The 21,439-nt window shown below is 42.9% G+C and overlaps 1 long non-coding RNA gene across 1 annotated transcript; it reads left to right on the forward strand.

The window, feature by feature from the left end:
- The first annotated feature begins 1,779 nt into the window (after positions 1–1,779).
- Positions 1,780–19,033, forward strand: LOC122561614 (uncharacterized). The gene is made up of 4 exons (XR_006315055.2): positions 1,780–1,916; positions 10,534–10,643; positions 15,849–16,006; positions 18,346–19,033. It is a non-coding gene; the product is annotated as an uncharacterized LOC122561614 (long non-coding RNA).
- The last annotated feature ends 2,406 nt before the right edge of the window (positions 19,034–21,439 follow it).

Genomic DNA, 21,439 nt, shown 5'->3' on the forward strand with positions numbered 1-21,439 from the left:
TCTGAATAGGCAGAAGGGTAAATACAAAAATGAGCAACAATTACTTACGTGCACATCCCACCTAAGAATAAAAAAACTGCTTATTATGTTTTTGTTATTATTTCTCTGAGACAGCACTGTCAAACCGAATCTAAGCTGATCTGTAAGACAAAAGCTAAGACACCTTTCTTTGAGGATAGAGTTTATTAGCTACTCAGTCTTCGAACATCTTCCCCACACCAGCTTTAGCTGTTGCCCTTTTATATCTACCCAGTCAATTTATTACTCAAATAACCCCAATCATCTGCTTAGCTACTTGCTATATTGACAAGTGCAGCAATTTTTGTTGTGATTTTTAAAATACTTGCTTCCTGCCTACGATGTCAAACCTAACTGTTTCACAGTTGGTCTGCTTTTCTTCACTTAAAGCCCCCACTGAAATTCAGACACTACAGGCTGAAATTTCCTATTTGCAGCTTAAGTGTGGGGGTAAGTGAGTTTCATGGTACCAACTGTTCCATGGCTGGGGCGAATTTAATCTTCCACTTTCCTCATCAGAATATCAGTTGTTTCATTGGGAATCTCATTATGAGACAGTACAGAAGTGCTGGTATCATCCAGCTTTAATGCCCTGGAAATATATTTGAAGTCCAGTTCCACTTCACTTCAAATGGTGCAAGCCAGGAACGACCTTTCTCACTGCGGTGTTCGAGCCAAATCAATGAGAACATGTCTCAGCAGAAAGTGAAGGATGCTGTCTCTGTCACAGACTAAGAACTGAAGAGTTGGTGGATGGGGTCATGAACAGGAGGTCAGTCCTTTTCCAGCAGCGCAGTACTTCTAGAGCCAGCAGTCTAACAGGTGTCTCAGTGGTTAGCACTGCTGCCTGACAACGTAAGCGCCCAGGTTTGATCCCAGCCTTGGGTGACTGTCTGTGTGGAGTTTCCACATTCTCCCTGTGTCTGCGTGGGTTTTCTCCGGTTGGTCCAGTTTCCTCCCACAATCCAAAGGTGTGCAGCTTAGGTGACTTGCCCATGCTAAATTGTCCATAGTGTTTAGGGATATGTAGGTTAGGTGCATTAGTCAGGGGATAAATGTAGGGGGATGGGTTACTCTTTGGTGTGGGCTGAAGGGCTTGTTTCCACACTGTAGGGATTCTATATAAAAAAAGTTGCAGCGCAGTTATTGCAGTATCTCACACAATGAGGATGTATAGCAGGGCAGAAAGATGTTCTGTGCTCTGCAAGGGTCAGTGCCAAAACCTTCTCTTTGCTATGTCACACTCAAAGATGCTGTCACTCACTGTCACTCTGCCACTGCTACACATCTTTCCAACATCGATGGACCACACCCTCAGTATCACGAGACACCAATGTCCCTCACCCACCTCATCTTCAGTAATGATAAACCCTTCCGGAGCTCTACTTTCCTTACTCACTCTTTAGGGACACCTAATCATCTTTTGCATGACAATTAACTCCCCTTGCATCACTTCAATCTCCTTTTGTCTCACTGCCCAGGGAAGGAAATGGACCCAAAACTGGGCCAAACAGTCCAAGACGGATAGGACGATTGCAGACATTAAGCTTCTCACACTCTGCGAGGAGAGAACAGTTGAGTTGGCCAGAGGGGAGGAGACTCTACACATGGACACTGTGATACTCCAGTGGGCAACCAACCCAGTTAGCTACACTGTGCTGTGCTGCTCTTCCATTACAACCAATACTGATTCATTCTTAATTTTCTGAAACTTTGTCCATCTTCTACAAGTAATTCCCTCTCTTTTCTCATGCAGGACACCAATGCATCATGCATCCACAAAGGGCCGGGTGCTGCATTCCCTCAGCTCGACTGTACCTCTGAGGAGGAAACCAGTGAAACCTTAAAAGAAAAGCATCTTACCTGAACCTTTCACCAGCTCAGAGAATTTCACCTTGGTGGGTACTTATTCTAGTTTGAATCAAGGATGTTCTCCTTCTGAGTTCAGTGAGAAAACAAAGAGTCACTACAATGCAGAAAAAGGCCATCCAGCCCACTGGGTTTGCACCAACCCCTCTGAAGAGCATCCCACCTAGACCCCGTCTCCCACCCCAAACCTATCCCTGTAACCCCGTGTCTACCTGGCGAATCCATCTGGCCTGCACATTCTTGGTCACCACAGGGCGATTTAACATGGCTAGTCCATCTGACCTGGAAATCAATGCAGAGAATGTGCAAACTCCACAGAGACGCTCAGCGAAGGCTGGAATCAAACCTTGGTTCCTGGCGCTGTGAGGCAGCAGTGCTAACTGCTGAGCCGCCCCAGTAATAATGTCTGTCAGGAATATCAGAAAGTTAACACAATGTTATTGAAAGAATCCTGAACCCCCACATCCACAGCAATCAAGCAAAATGCTATCCCCTCAAATATTGTGGTATGGAGGCTTCCTAAGTAGGCAATAGTCACGCTTCAATAAGGACATCTGAGGTGTGTGACCTTAATCAATTAGTGGACAGCAAAGTGAATATATACTACACCCAGAGTATTATTTTTACCACTAATCCCCTTAAAAGGCATTTGGCCCACCTCCCTTCCACATCATATCTCATGTCCTTGCATTCATCTGTTTTAGTGTGTTATAGACCAGACCAAACCCCCTTAAAATATTCAGAAGATACCCTAGACACTAACTTCTTCTTATTTCAAAGATAAATGTAAGGTGTTGCGTTCTAGTTACAACTTGATTCATCAAACTATTAGATTTAAAACAAAGCACACCTTATTCACCACAAATAAACAAATAAATAAACAGAGAAATAGGATTTGGAATAACTTAACTCTCTGGGAAAATATCTTCACTGAATAATAGATGCAGTAATAATTACTACGTAACTGCTCCAATATGGTAACATTTCATAAATACACCCTTAGCAAAAGGCAAATACAGAAAACAGGCTGTCTCACACATAACTCCCATAGCCGGCAAAGAACCCCCAGTTTTTGGCTGTACCAAAGAAAAGGAAAAAATAGCTTTCATTTCTTCAAGACTCCAACAGCAACTGCTGCTGAAAAAACTAAAGATCCTGCTTCTGTGTGGGTTTGACCCCATCCAGTCAAGCTGCTTCTATTGTTCCAATGTTTTAAAAAAACAGGCCTCACAAGTTGTTTATTGCCTCATAGACTTCTCACCACCTGTCCCCCTCCCCCAAAAGAAATCAGGACAAAACACACCTCTTAAAGTCACAGCATCATCACAAGTATAAGAATATAATAGCCACAAAGTGTTGCCTTCCAGAACTCAGAAGGAGTGTAATTAGTATTGGGAAACTGGAGTTTCTACTTTTAAGCTCCATCTAATCAAGTCAAAACCCACTGAGACAGTACTCTGTAAATCAAACCCCGCTATTCCTCGAGTCATCACAAAAGTTCAAGTTTTTAAAGCGATACACAAAGTACTTAATTTTCAGACCCAGGTCGATAGAAAGCATGGCTCAGTTTTCCATATCGGAGAAGAAGCATTATTCCCAGTACAGTAATTAGATTCAAATAAACAATTACATCGAATTAAGTGCATTTTACAAATGAAAACGTGAAACCCCTTATAAACTGCCGCATACACACACACATAGACAGACGTAAACAGCTGGAAAAAAACATGGGGCTATGGGGAAATGGGAGAAATGGTTCTTTGGTCACAAGATCTGCTGGGTGAGTTATGTCTGATCCAAAGGTTTCTCCTTGACTTTGTTTTTTCCAAATGTGTCTACTGGTTTGCAAGAGGCACAGAGTGGCTGGTTCATTTACGAAAGATAACTGACTCATCCAATTCACACTTGCACATCTGCTGGAGAAATTAATTAACAGGTTTTTTTCAGGTTTAAAGTGACTTACTGCAAAGAACTAAGAGAAGGAGCTTTTGGCTGCAGCTGTCCTGCAGGTTTCTTTTCTGGTCTCACTATCTTTTCTCCATCTTGCTCCCAGTGAAAGCAGTTCAATTACCTGGCAATCAGTGACAAAATTGTTGCCAGGAAGAGAAGCTTTGTCATAAGTAACTGGCCATTGGTCCACAACAATCAGTTCCACTTGTAAACATCCCTCGGCTCCAGTTTGTTTGCATATTTCTGGAACCACAGCTGTACAAGTATTGTTCACAAAAGGTATCAAATTATATTAGATTCCCTACAATGTGGAAACAGGCCCTTCGGCCCAATAAGTCCACACCGACCCTCCGCAGAGCACTCCACCCAGACCCATTTCCCTACCTTTACCCTGACTAATGCACCTAACACTACGGGCAATTTGGCATGGCTAATTCACCTAACCTGCACATCTTTGGACTGTGGGAGGGAACTGGAGCACCCGGAGGAAACCCACGCAAACATAGGGAGAATGTGCAAACTCCACACAGACAGTTGCCCGAGACAGGAATTGAACCCAGGTCCCTGGTACTATGAGGCAGCAGTGCTAACCACTGAGCCACTGTTCCGCCCCTTATTTTTAAAAACATGCAGCCATCCTTGTAAATCCCTGGTTTTCAAAAATTCTTTCGCATTTCAATCCATTCCTTCATGCCACTTGTTTAGCTTACATGACAAGGAGGCCAACAATGGGTACAATATAATGCAGTGATTGTTTTGAAGCCATAATTCAAAAACCCAATTCATCATAGAATCTCTACAGTGTGGAAACAGAACATTTGGCCCAACAAATCCACACTAGCCCTCCAAAGGTTATCCTACCCAAACCCATTATTAATGCACCTAATTTACAAATTCCTGAACATAACAGGCAATTTAGCTTGGCCAATCCACCTAACCTGCACATCTTTGGACTGTGGGAGGAAACCGGAGCACCTGAAGAAATCCAACACAGACATGGGGAGAACATACTAATTCTACACAGACAGTCTTCTGAGGTTGGAATAGAACCCGGGTCCCTGGCACTGTGAGGCAGCAGTGCTAGCCACTGAGCCACTGTGAACAACTACTACTGAACATGAAGGGCAAATAGGAGGCAGATAGATGGCATTATTGAATCAGTGAAGGCATGATTACTGCAGCTGCCACTAGGAAAGACGCAAAAGCAAAGTTATTAATGCTGTTCCTGAAGAAAAAGCAATAACATACTCTGCTCACTTTGTAGGCAGTCACACACATTTTATAAAGTTATTGTGCTTTTGAATTTCAATACAAAATGTACAAGTTCTAAATCTGTGTTGGTGTCAATAACATGCAGGCCATGCCTGTGAATCATCAGTGCTCACAACCCCCCCCCACCCACCCTTACTTCATTTGACCCTTTCTGTTGCTCTCCCTCTGGCTCAGCCTCCACTGGGTTTTGATTGAGCCCTTTTCATCACTATTAATGTCCCCACTGTAACCCCAGAGCACATAACTTTGGAAGTTTCCACAACCTTGTTATCCCTACACCATCTCTATGTAGAGGCCAGAGTTACAGTGAGTTGCTGAACCATCTCCCCTGAGATGGGTCAGTCCCTCCGTTAAACAAGGAGATCTATAATATTGGGGCTGTGGAGGTGGAGTTTGAATTCCATCTCCCTTCAGGACCTAAGGTGAGGTACTGCACACACTCCTCTTTGTGTATCTGGACATTATCAGGTCCATGAAAAATCTGCTGGACCTGATATGGTTTGATGCTGTTGCTTTGGATCACTTGCTAACTTCTGAGTTAGAAGTGTTCAAACCTAACCACATAACTGCTTTGAACAGTGTGGATTGTCATTTCAGTGCTGCACTGAGGAGGCATCTCTGGTCAATGGAGATGCTGCTTTTGTGATGATTGTTCGTATTCAAACCCCATTTGGTTCCTCACACAGATATAAAGATTCTCTATGGCACAACTCAAAGGGTAAGCCATTTTCCCAGTGGTCTGCCCAACATGTATCTCTTAACCTCGAAAAACATTTTATCTGTCATTCTGTGCAAAATAATTACAACATTTGCCTATATAGCAGTGTCTACACTATATATAGCAATAGCAATAGTTGGATGTGAGGAGCTTAGTGATGTCCTTGTTAATTTTTTTCATCAACTTGCAGATGATCCATTCCCTAAAATTACAGATTCCGTGGTGAATGAACTTTGTGACATTTAATTGGTTAAGTGCCTTGCTAGTTGCTTGAGAATTGTTAAAGGATCATTACGGGTGTGTTATAATTGGATACTACTTTTTCATTATCGTAAAAAAAATTCTAAAGCCACGCAATCCTGCAATTCTGTTCATGGTCCTTAATTATGATGAAAAATGGACATTTGTCCTGATTCTTAAAAGGAGAAAAATTTAATCATATGTATTCAACGTAACACAGGCAAGGGAAGACATAGCACAATTGCACTTAATCTCCTCCTACTGTAATGCATTGCTGGAAATGGAATACTATACGAGCATCCTTCAGAACCATTTGTATTAATGTAAACATTTGACAGTAACTAGCGGTAATTTACACGGCATGTGGCGACTCATTTGTTCCTAGTTTCCTTTGCAAATGCAGTGCTCATTACTGTTAAGTGAAATACTCCAACATTTTGTTCGCATTTCTTGTTCCTTCTATTCCTGATGCTGTCAAGTGGTTCCATTACCAAACTAGTGTGCTTTTACTGTTGGAGTATTTCACTTGCCAGTAATGAGTTCTGCATTTGCAAAGTGAGATCGGGGCTCTCCCAATAGCTCAGTCAATATAGTTGACAAGCCACTGCGACATGTTGACCAGCAAGCGTCCAAGGTTTGTTTCTTGGCCAGTCTAAAATTTCTGATCTCAACTTTATGACATAGAAACATTTAAAACGCAGAAAATTTAAAGCGCAGAATGAGTCCATTCAGTTCAGGGTGTCTGTGGCGTCTGTTCTAATTTGAGATAGATTGCATAGTTACAATGCGACTGATCAGTCTAACTCCAGTTTTGAAGTTTTGATTCATATCCCTGTACAATACGGCACTACAAATGAATATCTAGAAATGTCCTAATTGGGACAGCTCTGAGGCTTGTGGAATGCATTGGAAACAGCTTTCTCATAATTAAAGCACCCATCAACCATTACCTCTTGCTTCCCAAGGCTGTTTCCAAATCCTCACTTCACTTTAACTTGTCTGACTGTTCTACTATGTAGGACCTTGTCAAAATCCATATAGTCATCAAATGTACTACCCTCATCAAATTTCCTTGTTACCTCTTCAAAACATTAGGCAAGTTCCACCGACATAATCTTTTTTGAACAAACCCATGCTGACTGCTCTTGATTAATTTGTGCCTCTAGTCGTGGTTTGTACATTTCCTCAGAAAAGTTTCCAATGACTTTCTTGCCACCAAATTTAATCCGACTGTCTGTAATTACTGTCTTCATTCTTTGCTTTCTACTTTAAAGACATTGGGACATGTTAATAGTCCTCTAACATTGAACTGATACTGTGGTGTGGACATTGACTTCTTCCGGGTATTTTTATCTGAAGCAGCAAAAATTATATTAGTTCACATAACATAGAAATCAGTTGTGGGTAACATGGTGTTGAAAGATTCAACAAATGTTCATTACAGTTCTTGATGGATATAAGTAGTTATGAGAGTCACAGGCATTTCAGTGTCTGGGCAAATATCAAACTATTTATTACAAAGCATAGCATGCTTCCACCAATGTCTCAGACATCAACTAACCCCAGTTCAGATGGAATCTGAGACTTTTATACCCTTTGGTCATGTTCTCTGATGCAGTGATGATATCACGAGCATGTCTTATGCATGTGTCATCGATTCTAAAACTATACTAACATGTAAACCGGAGTTTATAACAAGGCTTCCCAAAGTGGAGTCAGGACCCAAGAGGAGACTTGAGCTGAAATGCTAGGCTTGTGAGGTCATACACAACAATAGCAGAACTCTCCCTTCCCCAGTTCAAATATATTCTCTTCATCCTTCTCCAAAGCTAACTAAAATTAGCACCAGTTTTCAGTTCCCTCTCAATGTAGTATTATGATCAGAAGTGACCTGATATGAACTGGCCTGGTTGCATATTCTAGGAACCTGTGCTGGTATCCAAGTATTTGGGTTTTTGACTCACATTCTTTACTATGTGTGTAGCTGTGGTTGTTCTGCTCACTTGTCATCTACCTCTTTCATTCTCCCCTGTATTTGGAAAAGAATGTACTCTGTCTTGGAATAGTTAGCCCATTGGTTGTTGCTCGCATTTTCCTTTCAAACATTGAGGATGGTGATCTCTTCTCCATTAGTGCTGCATAAAAATGCAGTGGTGCGATGTGACAGTCTTGTTTGTTGTTTGACAGGTAATGGTCATTGACTGGATAGGTTTTACCATATTCTCTCTTGAACTGCCCTACCTGTGCATCTTCCTTCCCACCTATCTGCTCCGACCTATTACCACCCCCCTCCACCTTCATCTACCTATTGCATTCCTAGCTACCTTTCCCCCAGCCTCACCCCCTTCCCATTTATCTCTCAGCCCCCTTGGGCACCTCCTATCCCCTGCATTCCTGATGATGAGCTTATACTCGAAACATCGACTCTTCTGCTCCTCGGATGCTGCCTGACCTGCTGTGCTGTTCCAGCACCACACATTTTGACTCCAATCTCCAGCATCTGCAGCTCTCACTGTCTCCTGCACCATATCCTCTGTTAGACTGTTTGAGCGAGGGCAGTGGTGTGACAATGAGATATGGATCACTCTCCACTTACCTTTATGAAATGAGTGGCCAGGGAAATGCAGTTTGTTGTCAGACCCTATATGTTCTGGGACACAGAATAAACTGAAAACAGCGATGGTTGTATCAGTGATGGTCACATTCACTTTATTACTAAGTCGTTGAACGATGAGATACTTAGAGAAATAATCACAAGAATGTAAAGTTCCTTGTGCAATGTGAACAGTTCTATTGTTACTTGTGTCCAAGAAGTAGTTAAAACGTTGTGTGGATGTAGAGGCTCCCTCTGCTGCTGTGGCTGGCACATTTGACATGCCTCACATACATTTATAAGTTGTTAAATATCCTGAGGTACCCTGGGCCACTACACAAATTCATAGTGCTAGTCATCCTGCCTGTTCAACACCCATTTGTCCTGGCTGTATTGTCATTGTGATATCTTTGTGTAATTCCTTTGGTACTAGGATGTGTTTGTCCTTGAAGATAACTTGACATGAAATACCAAACACGTCTTGGTTTGGCCAAAGTAAATGAATGCTCTCAGCAATTTCTTTCATAATGTCAGGCCACCTCAGATAATAGACTTTTGCAACTCCTGTAGTTGTTGCCAATTTAAACAGTTCACCACGGTTCTGGCCAAATTGATAACAGTTCAACCTTAAGAACAGCTTCAACTTCAGCTGATTTGATTGCACCAGGCATGATCTGTTCCATCAGAGTGGGTGTGGTTTGTAACTCAGGATTTGTGACTCCAACTTCAGATCTAGATCTAACTTCATTTTACCTTCTCATCTCTGCTGGATTGACGGTAAGATTTTGGGAAGTTAAAAAGAATTTGCATACTGACACTGTAGTATGATTCTGCTTATGAATGGAATTGATGATCTGTTATACCCTGTGGGACTATCTTTTGTCAGTTGTACCATGGGGTGCCACTTGCCACTTGCTGGCATCCATAACCTTCAGACTGCGCAGTGACAATATATTGTCAGCAGCTTTTGTGTTGATTTTAGACGCTGGGGTGTCTTGACATTGCCTTTTCAGGACATTAGTATTGAATGGTTATAAAAGTTTAAGATCACCTTACACTATCAATGTGGTGTGTGAGGTTAACAATATGGAAAGCTTGTTCATCTTCTAAAATTAACATTTTGAGTTTATTGATGTATCTGTGTTTTTGTTAGTCCCTACCACTTTTCTTTGTGCCAGTATTGTGATGTGCAATTTTCTATATGGTCACCTGTGCTTTGTTCTGGGTTCTGGCTTGATCTTTGGAATAGATATCCTGCATGTGCAGGTACAGTATGGCTTGGTGCCACATGCTTTGCAAAAATGAAGAAATGCTGAACAGATTTTAGGTAAATGCAACTGTTACGGCACCTGTGGTTTTCCACAGTTTAGAGGGAAAGTTGACGCCTACCCTTTGCTGTGGTAAACTGCTCAATAGATTCTTGGAGTTTCTGCCTGTGTGACGTGAGTTGGAGTCTATTAATCCTGAAATTTATTCTTATATTGAACTGGTCTTCAAGAACTTTCCAGATCTTTTCTGGATCTTATTGATCAACTGCAGAGAGTTCAGATGAATTAATTCTCCTTGCTGATGGGAAACAAGATTTTCATTCTCAGGATCATTTATCTATTGATCTGTAAAACAGAACTACATACAACACTTGAATAGCTGTAATTCAGTAAAGGCATCATTGGTTGTGCACTCCATAATTAACTATTTATTTATTCAATTATAGTGGCATGTTTGTTTTGTTTCTTTGACCAGTTTAGCCTTCCTCTCCTCTCATTTTGCCTTTTCAGCTTCTGTTTCACTTTATTTTCTCGTTGCTGCTCCTTTACTGGACTGTAATCCCTTTAGAATGTTGGATTAATAAACACAATTTTGTTTATTGCAGTTGCAGGTTTCAGCCACTAGATGACTTTCATGCCAAATAAAGAGTGATAAGACCACTTTACGTCAACTTGGATAAAGAAAATGGTGGAACCAACCAATTGCTACACACAGGTAAGGTTTGTTAGAGCATAAAACTGCATTTTAGTATTTTGAAAATAGTTTTTGTGTTTTTGTTCACTGGAGCTTTGTATTCCTGCCAAGAGTAACCTTAGGTTTACAGAGTCATAGAGCATGGAAACAGGCCCTTTGGCCTAACGTGTCCATGCTGCCCAGTTTTCACAATTAATCTAGTTCCACTTGCCTGCATTTGGTCCATATCTCTCCATATCTATCCCACCCATTTGCCTGTCCAAATGTTACTTAAGCCTTTGACTGCTTTTTTAAAAAAAATTCTAAATTGGAAAGTCAGCTAACAATTCATTTTTCTTAAAGTAAAAGACAGGTTTTCAAAAATTGCACCCACACCTCCCCCCTCACATCCCTCCAAGGCCCCAATGGATCCTTCTATATCCATTGCAAATTCCCCTGCACCTCTACACACATCATTTACTGTATCCGCTGCACCCGATATGGTCTTCTCTACATTGGGGAGACAGGCCGCCTACTTGCGGAACGTTTCAGGGAACACCTCTGGGACACCCGCACCAACCAATCCAACCACCCCGTGGCTGAACACTTTAGCTCCCCCTCCCACTCCGCCAATGACATGCTGGTCCTTGGCCTCCTCCATCGCCAGACCCTGGCCACACGATGCCTGGAGGAAGAGCGCCTCATCTTCTGCCTAGGAACCCTCCAACCACATGGGATGAATGTAGGTTTCTCCAGCTTCCTCATTTCCCCTCTCCCCACCTTATCTCAGTCCCAACCCTCGGATTCAGCACCGCCCTCTTGACCTGCAATCTTCTTCTCGACCTCTCCGCCCCCACCCCCTCTCCGGCCTATCACCCTCACCTTCACCTCCTTCCACCTATCGTATTCCCAGCACCCCTTCCCCAAATTCCCTCCCCCCTACCTTTTATCTCAGCCCGCTTGGCACACCAGCCTCATTCCTGAAGAAGGGCTTATGCCCGAAACGTCGATTCTCCTGCTCCTCGGATGCTGCCTGCCTGCTGTGTTTTTGCAGCACCACATTTTTCAACTTTCAAACTTTATATAAATTTAAGCAGAAAGGAAATAGTTCTGCATTCTAGCTGTTTAATTTACAGATCATCTACTGACAGAAATTGGTGCTGTTAATGGTGATGCTCAGGACTGTTGTCTAGTTGATGTTCCCAAAACCCCACCATTGAGATCTTGAACTCTTTTTTAATTGGCTACTGCAGCCAATCATGAATTACTGCTGTGGCGTGGGCTATGCCTCCAGTAGCGTATTCTTACCTGTTATGGTAATGCCAATATTATCTACCATAATGTAAGAACTGGACATGGTAATATAGAACATAGAGCAGTACAGCACAGAAACTGGTCCTTCGGCCCACCATGTCTGTGCCAACCATGATGCCATTCTAAATTAATCCCATGTGTCTGCACATGGTCCCTACCCTTCTATTCACCGCCTATTCGTCTTGTCTAAATGCCTCTTAAACATTGCTATCGCTTCTGCTTCTCCCACCTCTCCTGACAGTGCGCTCCAGGCATCTACCATTCTCTGTGTAAAAAACTTGTCTTGCATACTTAAATTTTTCCCCTTTCACCTTAAACCTAAGTCCTCTATTATTTGACATTTCCACTCTGGAAAAAAGACTCTGCTTATCCATTCCAACCATGCCTCTCAAAACTTTATTGATTTCAACCAGGGTTGCCCCCTCAACCTCCGAATTTCTAGTAAATGCAATCCAAGTTTATCCAACTTCTCCTTATAACTAATACCCTCTAATCTAAGCAACATCCTGGTAAACCTTTGCACCCTCTCCAAAGCCTCTACATTGTCTCTATCGTATGGCAACCAGAACTGCACAGAATACTCCAAATGTGGCCAAATTCAATTTAGGTATTGTGGGGTATTGAAAGACTTAAAAGATGTTTATTAGAGCTTCTGATATCTGGGCGGCACGGTGGCACAGTGGTTAGCACTGCTGCCTCACAGCGCCAGAGACCCGGGTTCAATTCCTGACTCAGGGGACTGACTGTGTGGAGTTTGCACATTCTCCCCGTGTCTGCGTGGGTTTCCTCCGGGTGCTCCGATTTCCTCCCACAGTCACAAAGATGTGCGGGTCAGGTGAATTGGCCATGCTAAATTGCCCGTAGTGTTAGGTTAAAGGAGTAAATGTAGGGGTATGGGTGGGTTGCGCTTCGGCGGGTCGGTGTGGACTTGTTGGGCTGAAGGGCCTGTTTCCACACTGTAAGTAATCTAATCTAATCTCCAAATATTAGATTAGTCACAGTGTGGAAACAGGCACTTTAGCCCACACCGACCCACCAGATCCATTCCCCCCTTCACCTAACACTACAGGCAATTTAGCATAGCCAATTCACCTAACCTGCACATTTTCCGACTGTGGGAGGAAACCCATGCAGACACAGGGAGAATGTGCAAACTCCACACAGTCAGTCGCCTGAAGCAGGAATTGAACCCGGGTCTCTGGCACTCTGAGGCAGCAGTGCTAACCACTGTGCCACCGTGCTGCCCATGGTATTCTAGTCACAAACATTTCAATATCGGGGTAATATTAAGCTATCCAGTTACAAAGAGCAGAATGTTTCCATCAATGTGTCATGCTTCAACTAGCCCCATTTAAAGCCCCATTTAAAGCCCCATTTCGATTAGCCCCTTTATACCCTCAGGTCACTTGCAATGATACATTGAGCAAGTCTTGTAAAGATGTACTGCATTCAACTATGAGGCAACACAACAGTCACCATAGGCAGATAAGATGAAACTTTACATTCAGACCCTCCTCTATTTCCTCCCTACCTCTTTTAGCAGCTTGAGACCATTCAGCAGGACCTTGTAATTTAGGTACCCAATCTCTTAATATTCCCTTCTCATTGAATTTATTCCATCTAATATTTTACACTTGCCCTCTTTGGCTGTAATGTCTGCATCACCTAGCTCCTTACTGATTACTCCTTACCACTATCATAACACCTCTCAATGAGGAGCTTAATGAGCTTAACTGGTTGCTTGCCTTATAGTGTCAAACAGCCCAGCTAGTTTCTGAACCTGCCTCCTCTAAAACAACTCATGGCAGCCGCAGTGTTGGATGACCAGCATGTCATCTGGTGATTGTGTTTTCAATCCCTCTCCAACTCTGTTTCCGACCTTGGTGAGTCATGAAAAATCCCTCACAAAATACATTTTAAAGGTCCATGCCTTAATCTTCTGTAACTACACAAATCCTTTCATGGTCTTTGATAAGCTCTGTTCTTCCTGGTTTGGTGAAAGGTCATTGATAACTACAGAGACTGACTGAGTATTACCAGCATTTTTGATATTGGTTTCAAATTTCTAGCATCCTCAATATTATGTTGTTTTTAATTAGTTTCTACTCTTCCCTTAGTAATCCTACAGCTCTTAATGTATTCATTAAACACCTGTAACTTCTTTGCTTGATTTATTTGCCAATATTTTTCATGCTTTTCTAATTTCCTTTTTAATTTTCTGCCTTTGTTTTCAATTCTCCTGCAGGTTCTCTGCAGTATCTAATCAAAGGACTTTATTTTTTACCTCATCGGACCATGAATAAACTTTGATAACTGTGGGTAGCAGGGGAAGGATCTAGATTTGGGACTTGCACTCATTTCCATATGGAAATAGCTTTGTTTTGAATCCACCACCATTCCACCCCCACCACCCCACCTTCCTCCATGTATACCTACCACAACATTGAATGTTCCAGACTGTGTTTGCCAAATCATAACCTACTTGGCAAAATTGGCCTGTTTCCAATGTGACAATTATGCTCCTATTATCTGTATCCTTTTTTGAAACAATGGTAAATCTGACTGATTTATGATCACTCCTCTGCTGCTGATACCTTATCTCCCTCTTTGGCTTCACTCCCTAAAACTAAATCCAGATTTTCCCCTTTTTTTGTTGGGTGTGCTACAAACTAGTTTAAAAAAAAGGGTCTGTGAGGGGAATGAAAGGAGATGGATTGAAACTCACATCATTGGTGAGGATTTTTAAGCAGGTCAGAGTTGGGATCGGATGTGATGGTCCTGCAGTTTTGCTCCTTGGCTACTTTGCTGGGTCAGCACTGATCCTGAGCCATTTTTGGGCCTGTGGGTGGTAGCCAATTCAGGGAAATTAGAATGATTAAAGTCCCATTCCTGTGCTCACTGTAATTTCCATTCATCAACATGGGCATTAGACCTCGGCTTATATCGTGGCCACGATATAAGCCGAGGTCTAATGCCCATGTTGATGAATGAATATGGCCTTATGTTGGGAAAAGAATGTGAGTCATACTTCATCTCATAGTTCAGTTGGCTGGATAGCTAGCTTGTGATGTAGAATGATGTCCAAAAGCATGAGTTCAATGCCTGCACTAGCTGAGGTCACCATGAGGGAGTCTTCTTCTCAAATTCTCCGCTTGCCTGAGGTGATCCCAAAGTAAAACCACCACCAGTTGTGTCTCTCTAATGAGAAAGCAGCAAATCCTCCAGTAGGACTATAGCAACGTTACCTTAATCCACCCACATACAATGGACTAACCTTTATTGTCACGTGCAGTGAAAAATGTATAACGGCGCCATCTTAGTACAGAGTGTCTAATAACAATTGAAAGAGTAAAAAAAGTCAAGCATAGGAATACAAATTTTTACAAAGTACTCAAATTAGTCAAAGTCCAGAATAAGAATAAAAAGTATTGTTAAAAAGTACTCAAATTATAGTCATAAGAACATAAGGACTAGGAGCAGGAGTAGGTCATCTGGCCATTTGAGCTCACTCCACCATTCAATAAAATCATGGCTGATCCTTTTGTGGCCTCAGCTCCACTTATCCACCATCTCACTGTAACCCTTTATTCCTTTCCCGTTCAAAAAAAATCTATCTTAGCTTTGAAAGCATTATTGAGGAAGTCTCAACTACTTCATTGGGCAAGGAATTCCATAGATTTACAATGCCCTGGGTAAAGAAGCTCCTTTTCAATTCAGTCCTAAATCCGCTCCCCCTAATTTTGAGGCTATGTCCTCTGGTCCTAGTTTCACCTGCCAGTGGAAACATCCTCTCTACTTCCATATTACCTATTCCCTTCATAGTTTTATATGTTTCCATAAGATACCCCCTCATTCTGCTAAATTCAAATGAATATGATCCCAGTCTACTCAGTCCCTCCTCATAAGCTTAACATCCCCTTAACTTTTCACTAGGTCCATGGCTGCTGGGTTTCAGAACACGAGGCCTTGCTGCTTCCACGGACTCGTCTCCCAGGCTGGCACGTGCTCAGACTGTCTTGAACTCCATGCTCTGCACTGTGACCTGCCTCCAGGACTCAGCTCCTGTGGATCACAGGTGGATCACAACCAAGGTAAGTGATCAGCCTACACAGTCATCTCTATGCTCCTGAGACTGTTTGAGATTTACAAATTAAAGGGCTGATATCTTCTTATTTCGGCACTTCAATACTGAAATGCCTTCCTTTATCCGAAAATCTGCACCTGGCATCTTGGCCAATGTTTTTGGTTGACAGCCTACCATAGGTCCTCTAGCCTTTGAAGTCAGCCTGCTCTCCTGGTTTGGATGTCAAGCCTACGACCTGCTAGAAATTGGTCTGGCCCTTTAAGAATCAGGGTGGGCCGGTCCAGACCTGATCCTCCTGAGCTCGATCTGAAAATCAGACCCATTGTTTCAGTAAGGTGAAAGTGGGTATTGCAGAGGCTGGAGATTAGAGTAGTGCAGGAAAAGTACGGCCGGTCAGGCAGCATCTAAGGAGCAGGAAAATCGACATTTCAGGCAAAAGCCTTATACCTGAAGAAGGGCTTTTGCCTGAAATGTCGATTTTCCTGCTCCTCAGGTGCTGCCTGACCTGTTGTGCTTTTCCAGCGCTATTCTAATCTTGACCCATTGTTTCAGTAAGTCTACAATCCCTTCAAAAATCACCACTTTATGAATTTGGGATCCACACTTCCTCTATGGAGCCTATTGGGATTTTTACTGGAGTTTATTCTCACATTATCCTTTTAAAATCCAATCAATTTTTGTCTTTAATTGTTGTATCAACAACAAATGGAAGCTAATAAGAGACCAATCACCACAATGTACCTCCAGTTGATCTTCAGTGAAATGCTCCTTCATTCATCCAAATGGGTTATGCTACTAACTTATTTTGAAATGGTCCCAGCATGGAATCTAAGAGGCAACATCTTAAAAAACTAGATTAATTTATAAATATAGGAAATCGGAAAATGAGTAGTCCTTTCAGGTCCATGAGGCTGCTCCCTTGACCAGAATCTCACCTCTCATCACCAACCATCATCCCCCAGAGCATCCACAACCTCATCACCTCAGGGGATCTCCCATCAACAGGCTCCAACCTCAAAGTCCTGGAACCCCACACCGCCCGGTTCTACCTCCTACCCAAAATTCATAAACCTGACTGCCCCAGTCAGCCCATCGTCTCAGCCTGCTGCTGCCCCACCGAACTTATCTCCTCATACCATGACACTGTCCTGTCCCTCTTGGTCAAGGAAATCTTCACATGCATTTGGGACACCACGCTCGCCCTCCATGACTTTCGTTTCCCTGACTCACAACACCTTATCTTCATCATGGACATCCAGTCCCTTAACACGTCTGTCCACCATGGTGAAGGTCTCCTAGCCCTCTGTTTCTTACTGTCCTGCCAACCAACCAGTCTCCCTTCACCGACACACTCACTTGATTGGTGGAACTGGTCCTCACCCTCAACAACTTCTCCTTCAAATCCTCCCACTTCCTTCAGACCAAAGGGTATAGCCATTGGTACCTGCATGGGCCCCACCAATGCCTGCCTTTTCGTCGGGTATATGGAACAGTTCACCTTCTGTAGTCACACCTGCACTATTCCCCACCTTTTCCTCCATTACATTATGACTGTATTGGAGCCACTTCATGCTTCCACGAGGAGGTTGAACAGTTCATCATCATCACAAATACTTCCACCCTGACATAAAGTTCACCTGGCCCATCTCAGACACCTCCACGCCCCCACTTCCTGGACCTCTTTGTCCCCATTTCCGGCTACCAACTCAACCCTGACATTACTTCAAATTCACTGACTCCCACAGCTACCTGGACTACACCTCCTCCCAACCACCCCCCCACTGTAAAAATGCTATCCCTTACTCCCAATTCTTCCGCCTCCACTGTATCTGCTCCCAGGAGGAATAATTCCACTCCAGAATATCCCTGATGGCCTCCTATTTCAAGGACCACAATTTCCCCTGCCATGTGGTCAACAATGCCACAGCGCATCACTTCCACTTCCTGTACCCCTGCCCTTGAACCCCATCCCTCCAAAGGCAACAAGATTAGAACCGTCCTGGTCCACACCTTTCACCCCACTAATCTCCAGACACAATGCATCACCCTCCACCATTTCCACCACCTACAGTCAGATCCCACCACCAGAGATATATTTCCCTCCCCAGCCCTATCACCTTCCCTCCGCGACTCCCTCGATAGGTCCACTCCCCCCACCAACCCACCCTCCAATCTCGGCACCTTGCCTTGCCATTGCAAGAGTTGTAAAACCTGCGCTCACACCTCCCCGCTCACCTTCGCCCAAGGCCCCAAAGGATCCTTCCACATCCGGCAGAAACTTTCTTGCACATGCAAACACCTCATCTACTGTAACCATTGCTCTTGATGTGGTCTCCTCTATACTAGGGAGATGGGACGCCAACTCACGGAACTGTTAAGGAAACATCTCTTGGATGCAAGCACCAAACAACCCCAACGTCCTGTGGCCAACGACTTCAACTACCCTCCCACTCCGCCAAGAACATGCAGGTAGTGGGCCTCTTCCACTGCCAAATCCTAGCCACCCGATGCCTGGACAAAGAACACCTCATCTTCCACCTTGGGACCCTCCAACATGGCATCACTGTTGATTTCACCAGTTTCCTCATCTCCACTCATCCCCCCCAATCACAGATCCCATCTTCCAACTCAGCATCACCCTCTTGAACTGTCCTCCTGTCCATCTTCCTTTCCACCTATCCGTTCCAGTCTCTTCTCCAACCGACCACCATCACCCCTCACCTGCATCTACTTATCGCCTTCCCAACTACCTTCCCCCCAGCCCCACCCCTCCATCTTATTTATCTCTCAATCCCCTCCCCCCTCACATTCCTGATGAGGGGCTTATGCCTGAAACATCGACTGTCCTGCTCCTTGGATGCTGCCTGACCTCCTGTGCTTTTCCAGTGCCACACTTTTTGATTCAGCCCCATGATCTTGCTCCACCATTCAGTTAGACCATGGCCAATCATCTTTTAGTGCCAATTTCCAAAACTCTCTTGCTATTTCTTGATGTCTTTAATATTTAGAAATCCATTGGTCTCTGTCTTGAACATACTCAAATTTCTGCCCAATATATCTCTACCTTATTAAGTAGTCAATATACATAACAGACATGTTACATGGTTTAAATCTTTTTCTTCAAATGTCCATTTCTCAGTCATTTATTCACATTTCACTTTACCCAATGATTTATGCTCTTGGTATTTGAAGCAAGAGAGATTTGGGTTTACATTTTTAATCATTCAAGATTGATTTTTAAAAGCAAGAATGGAAAGTCGTCATCCTTCTTTCTGTATTAGCAAAGTATATTTAGATTGGTTATCTAGTCACTTCCTGCCTTATGCTTCTGTGCTCAGAGGCTATGTGCACTGCCTGAATATACTGTTTGCTTCAGTTGTGCAAACTTGAAAACTCTTTGCCTTGGTCCTGGGTCTTAGAGTTCTTTTTGTGTTTCACCTCCTGTATAACTCTGACATTTTCCTTCCAAAACTCACCCTCTTCTCCCAGAAAAAGAATATGCTTCACATTAACAGTAGTTACAAGACCTTTCCCGTAAATATTTGCAAATGATGAAGCAGGAAGATAAAGAGGAACCACATGATTTTTCAGGGCCGATTTGATCAACGAATGACCAAGGACAAGATGTTGTAAGGAGTTTAAGTTGGATTCCTGAAGAATTATTTTTCTTTCAGTATGCTGCTTCAACACAGATAAAGTGCTTCATCATGACTCTCCTTTTGTAATATTTTTATTCTATTTGTCTGATTTAGCCTATGTACCAAGGCCAGAAGGAAGTACTTACATAATACTACAGCAAATGCAACTCCCCACTTGCCTCACAATGCTGTAGATCTGTTTTGCACTTATATTTCTTTCATGCCTGTGAATTATTTTGTATGAGTGAAAAAATGTATTTACTCTTGACTGCATCAGGGTAATTCAATCAAATCATAATTAGTGCTATCAGTATGTGGAAGAGTTAGAATTTTATTTCTTTATGCTGCCAGCACTTTATTTCATCAAAATGAACTCCAGGCTACACCTCTATTAGCCCTTCTAGCCGTCGTTAGGTCCCTTGGTACAAATATTGATATATCTCTATTTGACTATATTGGTCGGTTAGCTCAGATGGTTAGAGTGTGGTGCGAATAACATCGAGGTTGTGGGTTCAGTCCCCACACTGAGCAGGTATAGGATTGGGGTTCACACTTTCAGGGACTGTGTTTGTCGTTGCTTTGTGGGCAGCATGGTGGCTCAGTGGGAAGCCCTGCTGCCTTTCAGCACCTGGGTTTGATTCCCACCTCAGGTGACTGTCTGTGTGGAGTTTGCACATTCTCCCTGTGTCTGTGTGGGTTTCCTCCCACAGTCCAAAAATGTGCCGGTTAGGGGAATTGCCATTGTGTTAGGTGCACTAGTCAGGGGTAAATATAGGGTAGGGAATAGGTCTGGGTGGGTTACACTTCAGAGGGTCAGTTTAGACTTGTAGGGCCTGTTTCCATTCTGTAGGGAGTCCAATCTTTAAAAAAAACAAAGTATGAGTTCTTTACCCTTGTTTAACTTTCGGATTAGTAGGAACTAAAAACAAGAATTGTGCTGTACACTGAATGACATTTGCTGAGAAAATTAATCGTGGTAAGGAGAATTTGGATCAAAACATGCCTTATTTGAATATTCATTCCTGACAAATGCACTTGCCTGAAAAAGAATCTCTAAAATATTGATATATCTCTATTTCGATCATTTTAAAAGAGTACCCATGTTTTTTTCAAAGCATGTAAAATGTTCCTTTAGAAACTGACCCAACATTGTGGATAAATAGGGTTGGAAAGAAAGGACTGACATTAGACTTGTTGTGCAAAATGCAAAACTTGTAATGGAGTAAAATAGTACATCCTAAAAATCTTTCACCCTTCTAACTTCCCAGCTAAGAGGTGAGACTAAGGATGCGGGAAGTAAGAGAAACAGGTTTTTAATCTCTATGTTAACCAGCAACTTTGGAAAGTGCAGCTAAAACAACGATCCTTCAGTCCATCTATTGCTTGCAGTAAGAATACTACTGGAGAGAACCTATGAATAAGATTTCTGTTCGGGGCTTGCTACCTCCCGCAGTAGTTTTGGTGAATGATTCGCTGGGTCAACATTTCAGGACAGAATTGTCTGAATCATTATGGAACAAGCATTGCTACAAAGGAGAGGGGCAAAAGCCTTTGGTATTTGTTGGTGCAATATTTCTGGACATGACAGACTTGTTGCACTCAAAATAGCCTTTTCATTTCTGATTTAGAGTATCTGCAGTTCTTTTGATTTTTATTTGCCCTCCTTACCCGGTCTGGCCTGCATGTGATTCCAGACCCACAGCAATGTGGTTGACTCTTAACTGCCCTCTGGGCAATTAGGGATGGGCGATAAATTATATCCTAGCCAGTGACGCCGTCATCTTGTGAATGTATTTTTAAAC

Source organism: Chiloscyllium plagiosum, unplaced genomic scaffold (assembly GCF_037043375.1).
Source record: "Chiloscyllium plagiosum isolate Xiang-an unplaced genomic scaffold, Cpla_swu_hap1 HiC_scaffold_23, whole genome shotgun sequence".
Lineage (NCBI taxonomy): Eukaryota > Metazoa > Chordata > Chondrichthyes > Orectolobiformes > Hemiscylliidae > Chiloscyllium > Chiloscyllium plagiosum.